The 14,679-nt window shown below is 36.1% G+C and overlaps 1 long non-coding RNA gene across 1 annotated transcript in view; it reads right to left on the bottom strand.

Moving 5' to 3' along the window:
• Positions 1–4,879: 4,879 nt before the first annotated feature.
• LOC126649652 (uncharacterized) overlaps positions 4,880–14,679 on the bottom strand; it is a 66,175-nt gene continuing 56,375 nt past the window's right edge. The window contains exon 3 of the long non-coding RNA XR_007631113.1: positions 4,880–4,980. This is a non-coding gene — a long non-coding RNA (uncharacterized LOC126649652). The remainder of the gene's footprint in view (positions 4,981–14,679) is intronic.

Below are 14,679 nucleotides of genomic sequence, written 5' to 3'. Positions count from 1 at the left end.
TTTGGAGAACTGAGAATGAATTATAGCTGTCAGCTAAACAGCAGGAGTTGTGTCTTACATATGTTCAGACAGGATCTGATATTTCATTTGCTTATTTCAAGTACACTTTTATTTCTTTTTTTCTATTGTACAATGACAATGTTGTAAATAACACTTTTTGTATGGATTCATAGAAAATGAGTACTTTTGAAAAATTACATCAGAAAAAGCTATGAACTTCACTAGAATTCAAGCCCATAACAATGTTATTTGAATTATTGTAGGGTAAAGATAAAAAAGTCAGCATTTGAGCTGTCAGAGATAAGGAGATCACCATAAGTTTGGGCTGTGGTAAGTAAGTAAATTTAATCAGAAATGGTAAAATTGTATTGTAAAGAAGAATTCTCTTTCACGTATAAAATGTCAAGAGGTTGAAATTTATTGATATTTCCTGACAGCATAAAACAAATTTATCACTAAGCAAATAATCCCTTCAAAGACAAGAAGGTATGAGGGTACTTGCTTGACGTTAGGAAGAGCCAAACTTAATTCTTGCTTTAAAAAGCTTAGTGTAGACATTAAAATTTTGCTCACTTTTGACATGATTAGCTGAACCACTATGCCCCGTGGTCTATTCTATGTAGTGGCCTTTTATAATTAACAATTTCACCCTGAAGCCTAGAAAGTTTTATCATAACTAGCATTTTCTGTGAAAACTTTTTACTTCCATGAAGAAGCATATCTTGGGAAAAAAAGAAAAAGTAGAAAAATCTTAACAAGCTAAAGTGGAAAAAGGTTAGAAGAAAGGTGAAAGAAATCTCTGGCAACAGTTATTAGTAAGCAAGAAGAAATGACTAGATGAGCAAATCATCAAAAACTTTTCCTGAGTGATACTTCTGTGCATTCTGGTACAATTTGACTTCTAGTGCAATACAGCTGTATTAGTCCCACTGGCTAACAAACTACAGAACATCACAGACTGTGACCAAGCTGAGACACCTCAATTATCACAGTTCTACATGACTAGGCTAAAGATATTAACCACCTCCACCAGAGGGACAGATGACTTTCCTATGGTATTCTAATCAAATGGTTCTGATGAGAGTGCTTCCTCTGTGTGCTTCTCCTGTGTAAGGACTGTATTTATGATTCCACAGATAATGGATTCTTTGTGGAGCTTAGATGTTGTTTTATGGAAGTGAAGAGCTGGTTGTTGCTGAGCATGGAGAACATAAAAACCTGCTGAGAAAATTTAATAAGTACCATAAGAAAAAATCTTATAACTGAGTTGGGTGGTACTATTTCTGCTGGACATTAAAAAATATTTTTTCTGATCTCTGAGCTTTCCTGTGTTTGCATATAAAAGGAACAAACAACAGAAGGAGGAGGAAGCCAAAACTGACTATGAAAGTTAATTTTCATTACAGTATTCCTCTATTTGAAACCCTATTATGTTAAGGCAGTGGTAGAACTCACGACAGTGAGTCTCACTTGAAAATGTACCTATATATGTACACACATACTGGCTTGGTACATGTATTTTGGATTTTCAAAATTCTGTGCATTATTCCTTGTTCCTTTTCCTGTTCTGGAATTTAGTTGAGTCTTTTTCCTTGTTTTGTATGCATACAAAGAAATGAAAATAATATTCATGAACATGACATGCCTGCATATACATATGCATATTTATACCTTAGGGAGACAATGATTTTCCCTCAGTTCTTTGATGAAGACTAGGCTAGATAGTGTCTGTTAAGTGTTATACAAATGCCAGTATTTTAACCAGGTTTCTGATTACTGAATTAGGTTCCTTGGTCTTTAATTCAACTGATCCTTTTACTCAGGAAAGCTCCTTACTCGTTATAGCTATGAACGTTAACTAGATCAACTGAAACAGGACTAATTTACAGGATTTCTAGCCTATTATAAAGCATCTCTAAATCAGATAAATGTAGAAAACCTAATTCAAAGCTATGATAAAAATGCTCATATATAAACATCATTAAAATTTAGTCAAATTACCAAAAATATGTACAACTCATAATAATTTTTAACTCATCAGAAAAATTCATAAGAATCTTTTTGTGAATAAATACATGAATTCAAATTGAAAGATTAATTTGTAGATAAATAGGAAGAAAAGGAAGAGTAATCAATCTGAGGTTGTTTTAGATGTAATGAAGAGTATTAATGAAATAACACGTTATTAAACCTATTATTTAAGTGTTATGTAATGTTAATTAGCACTTTTGATAAAAAAATGAGTAGCATCATCAGCATCATGAATGATAACAGCATTGAAAAGACATTGAAAGCTAATGGTATATGGAAATGGTATCTTGCAATATTTGCAAATAACATTCATTCCAGTTTGCTAAATTCTCAGTGTGCCAAAGACCTAGACCTGAAGAGTATACCCGGCATCAAAAACAGGAATGACATCAGGTATCCTTATTGATTCTGGAAAGTTACTCTATAGTAGCTCTCAACAGAGAGTTACGACAGAGCTGAAGGGAGGGAACCTAATCAGAATTACAATCAAATTGAACAAATGCGTGATTCTAAGCAAGGGAATACGGCCATTGATTCCCCCAGATAAAAGGCCTAATATCATAAGAAAATACTTGTGTCTTCCATCACAATACCTGGAAAAACCTGAACCAAGAAACTGATTAGTCAGGTGAACTGTTCTACAAAATATTAAACGGTGGCAGTTTTACTATGCCTTTACTCCTTTTTTGTCAAGCTCCTGCTCTTAGCAATCTGTGGTATATAACAGGTAAGAATAACAAATGGATAAGATGAATGATAACTATATTCTTATCACTTCTATTCTACTCAGCTAGCCTTGATGCTTTTACGAAAGGAAACTCGAATTGAGCTCACAGATTGACATTGCTAGTTTTGTTGCTCTATAAAACCTAATCAGGTATCTTTGAACTGCTGTCTGGAGTAGAGTTTTCTCATTTTCACCTATTTATGCAAGAACAGGATAAGCTTGAAATTCTGTAACCTTTGAAATCAACAGAATAAATGTTCTAGCCTTCCAGGTCCTGGATAATGAGCATCTAAGGGAATTAAATTAAATTTGGGGGGTATACAACACTTGGTTTTCTGCTTCAAGTACAGAGAAATATGTACTAACTAGAGTTCTCTTTCCTTATTTAAAAGAAGTAGAATTGGGTAATGCATCTGAAAGAAGAAAAGAGGGTGGGAAGTAGCAAAAACAGCAAGAATTTTAAAGCAAATAAAATTTGGCCTACAATCTCCTCAAAAATAGTACTGCTCTTGTGTTCAGCAGTGAAATTAGATGCCATTTTGAGGAAAAAGTCACTGAAGCTAAATTGTCATATATATAATACTAGAAAAAAACTTAAATATAAATATAATCCTAAAATGAGTATTCAAATTACAGGTAATGCCTGTGTAACAACATGCAGTGAGATTTTGCAAGTAGAAGGTCTGAAGAAATACTTTATTATTTAAAAGATTTGTGACAAAATTAAAAAAAAAAAAACAACTTCCAAATTAACTCATATACTAAGAAACAGATTTACTTGTAAATTCTAAGAAAATCCTATCCATATTCGAACTCTCAAACAGCAAATGCTGGTTGTAAACAGTGTAATTTTGGGGAGTATATGATGTACTACAAATCAAACAAGTGAATTCCTGTTTTAAGTGCAAAACTATCCTTTCTGTTCTCTTTCCTTCCTGTGTTTCACTGACTGGGAATGGGTACAGGGGAAGGGTGGAAGATAATAAAACACAGATACTTAGTTGATTTACATTTAAAAAATATTATGTAATTATATCTAGACTTCACATAAAGTCTTTCATAGAACCAGGTGTTTTCATTTCCGAACAAATCCAGAAAGAAAATAAGAGCATCCGTACTGTATCTGTAAACTGCAATGCAAGCTACATTTCACTGAGAGTATCCAGGATATTTAGAGATAAAGAAATAGACATCTAGAAATTTGTTTCCATGGAACATTCCTCTCTTCAGGTTAGAAAGAAAAAACTTACTTTTATTTTAAATTAATTCTTTACTGATATCTTTACAGTATTTAATTTTCTAGTCTTCCTCGCACCCTTCATTCTCTCTTCTTTTTCAGTTATATGCAAAAAGTGTATGGGTGGTAAATTGACTCAACATAAGCACATAATTTTATTCAGAGTTAAGTTCTTTCCAATCACATTTAAACAGCCCACTCCTACTCCCACAAGCCTTCACTCTTTCCTTTCACCAGTCAGCTGTCATCTAAGGGAAATAAAATTAACAGAAAGATAGGAAAACAGGGCACACTACAGAGAGTAAAATGCTCAAGCACAAGCTGGAATTGTGCCATATCTGATATTTAGCCCACATAAAGATTTTGTTACTGGGTTGCATATGCTGTAGAATGATAAAATTCTTTTATTTTATAACCTGTGGGGTGAGGCAAGGTGGGGGTGCAGAGGAGGGAAGAATAAGAAAAAATTATTGCTGTAGTCCCCTGAATAACATGGATTAATTTAGTCACTGGAAATGTGTTTTTGATGTGTATAATCTGCACTTTACGTTTCAATTAGCAAACTTCTATGAAAAATACATGCTGTAAATGCTCCTGTACATCTGTACAGAATAAAAATATGTCAACATTCACTTTTTTATTAAGTTGAAGAAACAAGGATGAGATGAAAGGCCTTCAAAAACTGAGATGTTCAAATAATTTTAAAAGCCAGACAAGGCTTTGATTTGGACCAAATGATGGAAAGACTGGACAGTGAAAGACTGTGCTGTTTAGCTGTTACAATATTTAGTGCATCTCTGTTATCTAACAGAAGCAGTTATAGGCCATCTTAGACATTTTTACCTTAAAATTATATTTTAATATAAAATTTTGATTTGCTTACCTTCACATAACTGACATTAGATCAGAATGGATTCTTCTCACTTTACTATTGTTCAGAAATTATGTCAGTAAGCTTCAGCATAGTCTTCAGTAATATTCATTGCTGTTACATTAAGAGATTAACAAATGGTTTTGTAAAAACAGCATATTAAGGAGAAGCTTTTTCTTCAGCATTTAGATCACAACACATAAAACATACTGGAATAAATACATAAGGCATTTAGGCATCTATTTAAAGTGTGTAATTGTATTCATTCAAGTTCAGGTGCTAAGTCTCCCCATATTTGATTAGTTGTTGCAGTGATTGTTGCTGTAAATACATGTACTTAAATAATAAAAAAAAGTAAATGCCCACCTTTTTTTTTTTGTTTTAGCTTTTAAATAGAAATAGAAGTTTTACAATCCTGAAAAAACTCCAACCTCTACTCCTTTAGAAAAGTAAACTCTTGTTTTAACTAGGAACATAGACATTTGCAAGGATTTGTCAGTTTATCCATCTGTCCAGAAAAAAAATTATTTTATGTACTGACTTCTTGCATATCCCCCATTTTGGGGGAGTTATTTTTTGGGGGGTTTTGGCCTTGTTTCCTTTAGGAATAAAGGATCTAATTTTATACTTTTTACCCCTTTGGAGAATAAGGTCATTTTGCTATCTTTCTTATTATCCCTTTCTTCTGCATCAATAATTCTTCATCCAGGATTTCAGGTGAAGTTTTCCTTTTAACCACTAAATTTACAGAGGAAATATCACATCTGAATAAACAGAGCCTCTTGGGAATGCAAATAGATGCTTAGTTTCTCATTATCTCTTTATTTTCCTAGCTTGACTGATTTTGTCCATGCATGCATGGTAGTGGGAAATGAGGAAGATCTTTCAGAGCTTGTTCAACATTTCATTCAATATACAGCAACCTTAAGCACAAAATCACACTTATTTAGACTGGGATAAAAATTACTTAACCTATGGTATATATGAATCTTTAAAACATTTTCTTAGGGAGTCTGTACTGTTTGTGCATCTATCCACTTCTGGATTTCTCGTTAATAAAAATTTCCACCACATAGTAAGGCTTTCACATCATTTAGTACATTACAAATAAAAATGAAAGCTGTAAGAAAGCTTAAGGAGGTAGTTATTCCCAGAAAACCATTTTTCCATCTCTGGCAACCAGTATATAATTCTTTCAGCAAGTATTAGGTTATCTTCATTTGAAGATAAAGTTCAGAAAAAGTCTATTAAACTAATCTAAAAATGAACTTTTAGACCAAAGGCACAGGGAACTGGGGAAAGAGACCTGGCAGTGGGACCTGGAGGGGATAGTATGAACACACGTTTGATAGTATCAAAACAGCGTTTCTGAGAGAGTCAATAGATGTTAAAGCTCCCTCTCTGAAATGCTATTAAATTGTATTTCATAGAATGTCCTGAGTTGGAAGAGACCCAAAAGAGTCATTGAGTCCAACTCCTGACTCTGCACAGGACCATCCCCAAGAGTCACACCATGTGCTTGAGAGTATTGTCCAAATGCTTCTTGAATTCTGTCAGGCTTGGTGCATGACCACTCCCTTGAGGGGCCTGTTAAAGTGTCCAGCCACCCTCCGAGTGAAAAACCTTTTCCTAATATCCAACCTAAACATCTCCTCAATAGCTTCATGCCATTCCCTCAGGTCCTCTAACATAGGTCCTCTGGCCACCAGAGAGAAGACATCAGTGCCTGCCCCTGTGCTTCTGCTCATTAGGAAGCTGTAGACCACAACTGAGCCCTCAGTTTCCCCTCAGTCTCCTCTTCTACAGGTTGAGGAAATCAAGTGACCTCATCCACTCCTTGTACAGTTTGCCCTCTGGACCATTCACCGTTTCCATGACCCTCCTTTGGATGCTCTCTAATAGCTTTACATCTTTCTTATATTGTGGTACCCAAAATTGCACACAATATTCAAGGTGAGGCCACACCAGTGCAGAGAAGAGTGGGACAATCACCTCTGACCAACTGGCAATGCTGTGCCTAAAGCACCTCAGAACGCATTTGGCCATCCTAGCTGTCAGGGTGCTGCTGACTCATTCAGCTTGCCATTGACCATGAAAAGACGAGGGACTTTTAAGATATATGACATTATTCACTCTTTAATACTTCCTCTTTCTTATTACTTAACTGTTGAAGAAGACACCAGACATTTGAACCCAGATTCCTTCAGTGCAACTGGAGAAATACTTTAAATTAGAACCTAAGTCATAGTTAGGTTCTAAGAGAAAGAGGAAAAAATTTTTAAAAAATTATCATCAGAGGTGGACTTGTAGGAATATGCTATCATCTTTCAATGACCACAAAAATAGCTGAGGTTGACTACAGTCCTAATATAGACGGGGAGATTCTGAAAACGCTCTGTTTGAATCATGTATCTGAAACCAGAAAAAGCATTCTGAAGGAAAGCACTGTTTTCCTCCTTTCTGTGTCCAAAAAATGAAAGGTAGCTTTACATAAGGTCCTGCTTATAGTGACCTGATACACTCATTTGAAGTCTGAGATGCTCTTAGTCTTTGTCATCAAGAGGCTATCTGTTTCTTCATGCAGTTAGAAAACAAGATAATTGCAGGATTCCTGAGAAACAGAAACTGGGTGTAAGAATTACCAAAGCCATCTGTCATCTTCAAGCAGAAGGATGTAAGTACTTAGAAGTACTTGATCCTGCCTGTTTTCAAGGAGGTTGTGTGCATCATCATCATCAAAAAGAAAAAAAGTCAATTGCTTCTCATAAATTACATTCTATGCCAGTCAACAGTTCAAAAATGGTATTGCCTGATCCTAACAGAGAAAAATTGAGCAACAGAGCCTCTAATATTCCCAAATATCAGACAGACAGAACAAAGATACGCAGACTGTGTCTACTGAAACAAAATGTATTCACTCCTGTTGGTTCAATGGTAAAAGTGAAGGCTATGCAGGCAATACATGCAAAGAAATCAGTGGCTCAAACCCATCACTGACATCCTAATACACATCTGAAGCCCCCATAAACAGAATTGTTTATTTTGTATTGAAAACATTACACTGGTTTCAGACTTCTTTTCCTCTTTTTAGACATGATTATCAGAAATAGATAGAATCTCAATACAGCCAAAGTGACTTTAAAGCAAAATCTCAATACAGCAAAAGCAACTTCAAAGTAAAGACTTTACAAGTCAACATATAATTATGTGTCTTAAGCCACTTTTTTCCACCCAGACTTTGCATTTTGCATCTTGTCACTCAGGGTTCAGCTCCTCTTTGTACACACAGATTCTTTCATATCCTCTTAGAGGTGCTTAGGTTGTCTGCAAAAATACTCCTCTTGATAATACTATTATTGTCCTCCACATGTACATGTTTCAGAACCTGTTTCTCCCGTGTACTCACACAACCCTCAATATTTTCATTCTTGTAGAGATTTCAAGATACCTTCATAATGTGAAATAATTCTTAATTTATAGACTTTTGTGTAATCCTCCTCCCCCTTTGCTATAACATTCTCAAACTGAAATTCTCTGAAGCAACTATTGTACAAGAGTTCATAAGAGTATGGAAAAATAAATCTAAGCATAGAACACAGAATGGTTTCCTGAGAAGGAAAATACTTGACTGTTTGCCATGTAGAAATTATAGTGATGTGTAGATTTGTAGATTTATAGATTTCAGTGATGATTCTGCCTATAATGTTGTCTGGCAGAGTTTACATTGTAAAGGCAGAACAAGGAATATGTATCCCATGACAGTGTACAGATAACCAGGAAAGTATTTTTGAACTATAAAAATTCTGGGTAAATCTTGGAATGGGAAGGAATAAAAAAGTATTGCTATGATGAGAATTGAATAGTATTCTTTGATAGTTCATGCTGAAGGGACTTCAGGAGGTCCCTGGCTGAATACAGGGTCAGCTATGAGATTGGATTACTTACTCAATCTGGATATTCAGTTACAGTGCTATGCTATTTTAACAATCCCTTTGATCAAATAGGAAGTAATTCACAAATGAATCTAGTTAAAAGATGGTTTTCACCAAATGAAGTAATGGAAAAATATAATTTGTAATGTTTAATACTAGAATGACGAAATAACAATAAAATAGGCTTGTGAATAACCTGGAATAATACTGTGTATCTGAGCTATACAACTGTCAGAAACACCCCCCAAACGGTTTTGTTTTTTTTTAAATTTAGTTCTACAGAGAGTCATGTATGAGCACAATCTTATGTCTTACACAGCCATGGAGAAGTGGTTTATAATAAGTGGCTGAGTTGTCCCACTGCCTTTGTGTTTTAAAGATTGATGCTTTACTGCTTGTTTTTCTGCATGTTATCCTCTTTTTCTCTGAGGTATCAGTGCAGTTAAGAAATAAATCCATTCAGACTGAAAACCATTTACTGCATCAATAATAGGCAACTTTTCATCTATAAACAGGCAAAATATGTCATTTATTGTATTACTGTTTTGAAATGTCTTTTCTTTTTCTGACGTCTTACTACACTTCTCTGGTCAAAAATCCAAGGGTACGCCAAAAATGTTATGAAAGATTCAGATCAGAAACAAGATCAGACTGCTTTCTTTTCAGGTGTTGAGTGTCCAAACTGTATTATTTAATGTAGTTAGTGCTCTACTCTCAAAATACAACAGATCAAAATTTATCCTATGTATTTCAACATATTGGAAATAAAAGACTATTATAACAAAAGGAAATCTTGACAACAATCATATTATTTCTGTGACTGTCTCTTGGAGCTCTGTGTGCAAGATTTTGCTGACATCTGTATTGAAACCAAGTGTAACACCACTCCTCAAACATATTCATAGAATAGGATTAACCTTAATAACTTTAGACTTCTGCTGTGTTGATATCCATAAAAGTAATATCATCTAGACTCCCTTAAGAATTAAATAGTAATTTTCAGGATGTACTTAACTTAAACTTGTACTTAACATAAACTTCTACCTTAAGAGAGGAAAATATGCTGTCTGGAAAAAGTCTTGAAGTCAGGCTCATGACAAAAGCAGAAAGGTGCACATAACTGCTACATTTGGAATCTATTCACATGTGTGTGCACACACAGTCTCAAAAAAACCTAGGACAGAACAATTAGAGGTGGGGGGAGGCTGTGGGCTGTGTTTGGTTGGTTGGTTTGGTTTGGTTTTTTGGTTGGTTGGGGTTTTTTTGTGAAATATTAAAGATGTTTACTGTCTTTTGTATAACTACAATTTAAATGTAAATTGGTTTTTAATATTTTTGACTCTTTTTATTTTATTCTCATTAATGTTTAAGAATTCTGCTGATGGAGTTATGAAGACAAAAGTTAACACATTTACAAACTTTTTATGATTGTCACGTGTACTATAGATACAGTTCAGATCCACTAGAAGTATTAATTTTATTCATACTCCTTAGGAAAGATATTGTTTCAAATAGATAAAATCTAAGTAAAAAAATTCAGGCACATAAGAGATCCAGTGATTGTATACTGGAAGATAGAAAAGCTTTCTTCTTACTTTCAATTTTTCTTTTTCTTACTTTCAATTTTGCTTTTAGCACCATGACTCTAATTTCCAAACATATTTTCTGATGTGCTACATTGTTAAAACTCATTAAAGAAGGTTTTCAGCATCATACTTTTGTATAAAGCTTGATGTTGCTCAGAAATGGACATCATTATATTAGTGTCGTGGTTTTACCTTGGCTCAATTCGCTTTCACACCCTCCACACAATTACTAATCAGTTGAGAAAAGGTTTATGCGGACAAAAGAAATTGGATTGGGAAAAAAGGTATGAGCATTTATTATTAACAAGCTAAAACTAAAGAACTATATCTACAACAATTCTACTTAAGTAAAAGGTGCTATGTATTTACAGAAAAATACTTCTCCCCCCCCTTTATATCAGTCCAAGGAGGAGAAGCAGTTTCCGTTTTCATTCTCGGAGTTCCAGCTCTCTCTCCAGTAACTCTGCAGCACCCTCATCACAGCTGGAATTCTTTCTCCTTCTCTGTGTTGGCCTCCAGGGCTGGGCCTACCCCCTCCTGGGTTAAAACTGAAGGCTGGGGGTTACCCAGGTCCTGAAGGGTCTTCTTCCACAGGCTTGCAAGGGAACACTTGCTTATTATGGATCTTCTTCCACAGGGTTACAGGGGATAATGGTTTAAGAGTCCACCCCTGTTTCCTTATGGAGGTCCCTCTCCACGGAAAACAGTCCTTGATAGACCTCTCCAACATGGTCTAGCACAGATTCCTTACTCGGATCCCAAGTTTACCCGAGCCGTCTGCTCCGGCATAAACCTCATCCCTTCAGGGTTATAAATCTTCAAAAGCAGTATGGATCCCAACATTCCTACCTGAGCTGTTTCCTGCTCCAGCGTAGGTTCTCTCAGGGTCACAAATGTTCAGCACCAGCAGTACGGATCTCTCACTGAGATCCCAAGCTTGTCCGAGCTGTCCTTGCTCCGGGATAAACATCGTCCTTTTCAAGGGTCACAAAGTCTTTAACAGGACTCTGCCTCACCCGAGCTGCTTCTGCTCCAGCATAAGGCTTTCTCTCTCTGTCAAAGTCACAAATTTCTGATACATCCACAAGCTCCTCTGTGAGCCACATAGGGGGTCTCTTCACTCCAACAAACTTTTATAAGTGGCAGGGATTACTTTTCAGTCTTTTCCCTGCTGAAGAGAGAGCGAAAGGGAGAAAAAGCAGCTCTCTCCCCTTCGAACTTTCTTCTCTCTCCTCTGGCTGCCAGCTTTGACCTTGGAAGTCCCTTATCTGTTCGCTGGAATTTCTCTGCAGCAGTTTCTGTCCAAGCAGTTTGTCTTTTAAACTTTTTTTCTTCACTCTTTTACAGAAGAAAAGGAGGGCTTCAGCACTACACCTGCCCCTCCCCGGCCCAGGTCAGGGGAGGAGGAGGAGGCCTTGGCCCTCCTTGGGCCCACTGCTCTTCTACATGGCTGCTGCTCCTAATTTCAACTGCAACACAACCCTTCTCTTCCGTTTTCTTAAAGATGTAATTAGCAAAGGTGTCACTGAACTTTTCGATTGGCTTTTTTTGTCCGGAAATCACCTGGATAAAACCATCGTCAGCCCCAGGGATGGGCTGGTGGGCAAAACCACGACAATTAGGCTTTCATTTCACATTAGATACCTTTGAAGATCACAAAAATGAGGATCTTAGGCTGAAAAACAAAATGGCTGTCAAAAGAGAAAAAGGTGCACTTCCAAGGCACAAGTGATCCCATCCAAAGTTCTAGTATGGGGTTTGGAAATTCTTAATTCTGTATTTTATTTATTGTGTATTATATTGCCTTTATATGTTTTATGCTTTATTCCTCATGTGTGTAAATCCTGTATTCTTATTGGTTAATTTTTGGTGCAGTACTGTGTAAGGTTATGTTTTCCTTCTATGGTTCTTATTTGAATGCTCCACCTAAACCCCACCTCTTGTTCCAGTACGTTTCCTATTCTACCATATATAAGGCGAGAGCCATTTTGTGTGAGAACCCCTTTAGCCCTTCTTACCCTGACCCTTCACCTGTTCATTCCTCTTCCCCTAAAGACAATAAAATCTTCTAGCTGTTTTCCATACAGCAGTTGTGGGTGTCGATTCCTTCGTGCAGCCAACTCACACACTTTCTATCTGTTCTATAGGAGGCATACACATCTAGTTTGTGGTAACTACTTATCTTTCAGGTTCCTGATGTTAGTATAGATAAAGTTAAGGGTAGGTGACCTGTTCTGAATATCACATTAGGTTTAGGCAGTTATATCTTCAACTCATTTCACTAATTACTTGTTGTTACACCCTGATTCAACTCTACTGGCTGATACACTTTAATTTTAGGCTTCAAGAGATTTTGTTCATACAAACTCTTGCAAAGAGTTTGTTTTTTTGATACCCTGAATTCACATCCAGGGAAAAGACTACAGACTTTTCTCTAGGAGATTTCTTTTATTTTGGTGAGAAAATAGGTGTTTTGGCAAAATGGGTTCTACAGAGATAACATGCAAACCAAAGAAAAGCATTTCACTATAATACCCAGTACAAAGAACCCAATTCACAAAAGCATTACAACAGATTACTAGGACTAGCAAGCATTCCTATGGAGTAGGGATCCTTTGTTACACTCAGCAAACACAAACTCCATACAACTTAAGTGAAATACCCATAAATTAAGTGAAATACCAAAAATAGATGTTTAAGTTGCTAACAAGAGCTAGGAAAGAGAGATTAAGATAAGAAAGGATAAAGAAAGAAAGAGAGGAGAGAGAAATATAGTTATGACTATGCAGATCGCACTTTGGCAGCTTCAAGGGCAACAGGCTGATGAAGTCCTCGTATGCGTCTGTTTATAGATTTTTGGCTATTGTGGCCACTCCCTTTAGGAGGAACTTTAGGTTTACTGACCACTCACTGTGCCCCTGTGTGGGTGGGTCACCAGGTGGACCTTATTGACAGCCCAGCCACATGGCTTTTACTGCTGTGTGCTCTCAGCTGTATTGACTGCAGGCCTAGCCTAGTCCTTCCCTCCCTTTCCTTGTGTTTATAACACAAGTTACTTGCTCATCAAGGAGGCTGACCATGTTATTTCAGAAGACCAGCAGTCTGCCTTACATTGGATCCAAATTTAGGTGGCTTCCCACCAGATTAATTGTCCATGCAGGATTATAGTGATGTTTTTTTAACGAATCCTCATTCATAAATCACAGTCCAGCTGTTGTACACAGTAGGATGCCATATGACTGAAGAGCTATTACCAGGCCAGCACCTGCCCTCGTCACTTTACATCTTGCAAAGTCATTTTGATTACAGTTACTTTCACTTACTTTGAAGTAGTTTACATGCAGAAATGACATGTGGATGACCAGAAAAGTCTTCAGAATAGTCAAATCATTTCCAGACAGATTATGTAGGTCAAGAAATTATACATTTGTAAAACTCTTTGCAAATACTCTTAAGTCCTTGTTATATTACAACAAATAATCAGTGAAACAGAACAAGAAATTTTAATTTATAAATTAGTCAAAAATCTTACTAACGTAAGTCTTCATATATTACCAATAATTGATAAATAGCCTGTTCACCTGACCATGAAAGTTACATCATCTTGAGCATCTTGTAATCTTATTTTTTTAAAGTGCATGTTTGCAAAAAAATAAAGATTTTTTTTTTCTAATTTCATATTCATAGTTTACATGGAAGACAAAAGAATCTGGGGAGTTTTCTGAACTCTGACAATTATCCTTGTTGTTCATGACATGATTGTTTTTATGTACACATGAAGGACCAAAGTTATCCCAACTAATATGAGAAAACTAACTTTTCCTTGTATAGGCAGAGGGAGACATAGAACATCTCTAAGTGACACAGAATTTTGGAACACAAAAGAGCCCTTTGGATTTAGATCAGCTAGAAAAGAAATCTATGAATTCTTGCTTGTTGCTCAAGATTGGACAAAGAAAACCTGAGCCTAAATGTTTGCAGACCCGCATGGAGGCTGCAGGACATGTGAGAGTCATTCCCGTAAACCAGGCAGGTCAGGTCAGACACTATTTGGATCCCTCCCTAGCTGAACACCTAGGTTTCCTTGAGAGAACGATCACATAGAGGAAGGAGGAAGCTGAAAAGTTTTTGTTGACATACAGTTAGGTTACAACATCCTGACAGTATAAGACACTCACATTAAAGAAATACATAAATAGACTGTTTGTAAAACCAATTTCCCACACAATAAGAACATGTTATTTATCTATAAATCATTGAAAACAAGCAGGTTTTTGAGAAATTATGGGCAAAAC

Source organism: Myiozetetes cayanensis, unplaced genomic scaffold (assembly GCF_022539395.1).
Source record: "Myiozetetes cayanensis isolate MyiCay16 unplaced genomic scaffold, myiCay2020 scf5-8, whole genome shotgun sequence".
Taxonomy (NCBI): Eukaryota; Metazoa; Chordata; class Aves; order Passeriformes; family Tyrannidae; genus Myiozetetes; species Myiozetetes cayanensis.
This window is presented reverse-complemented; position numbering and strand designations above follow the sequence as displayed.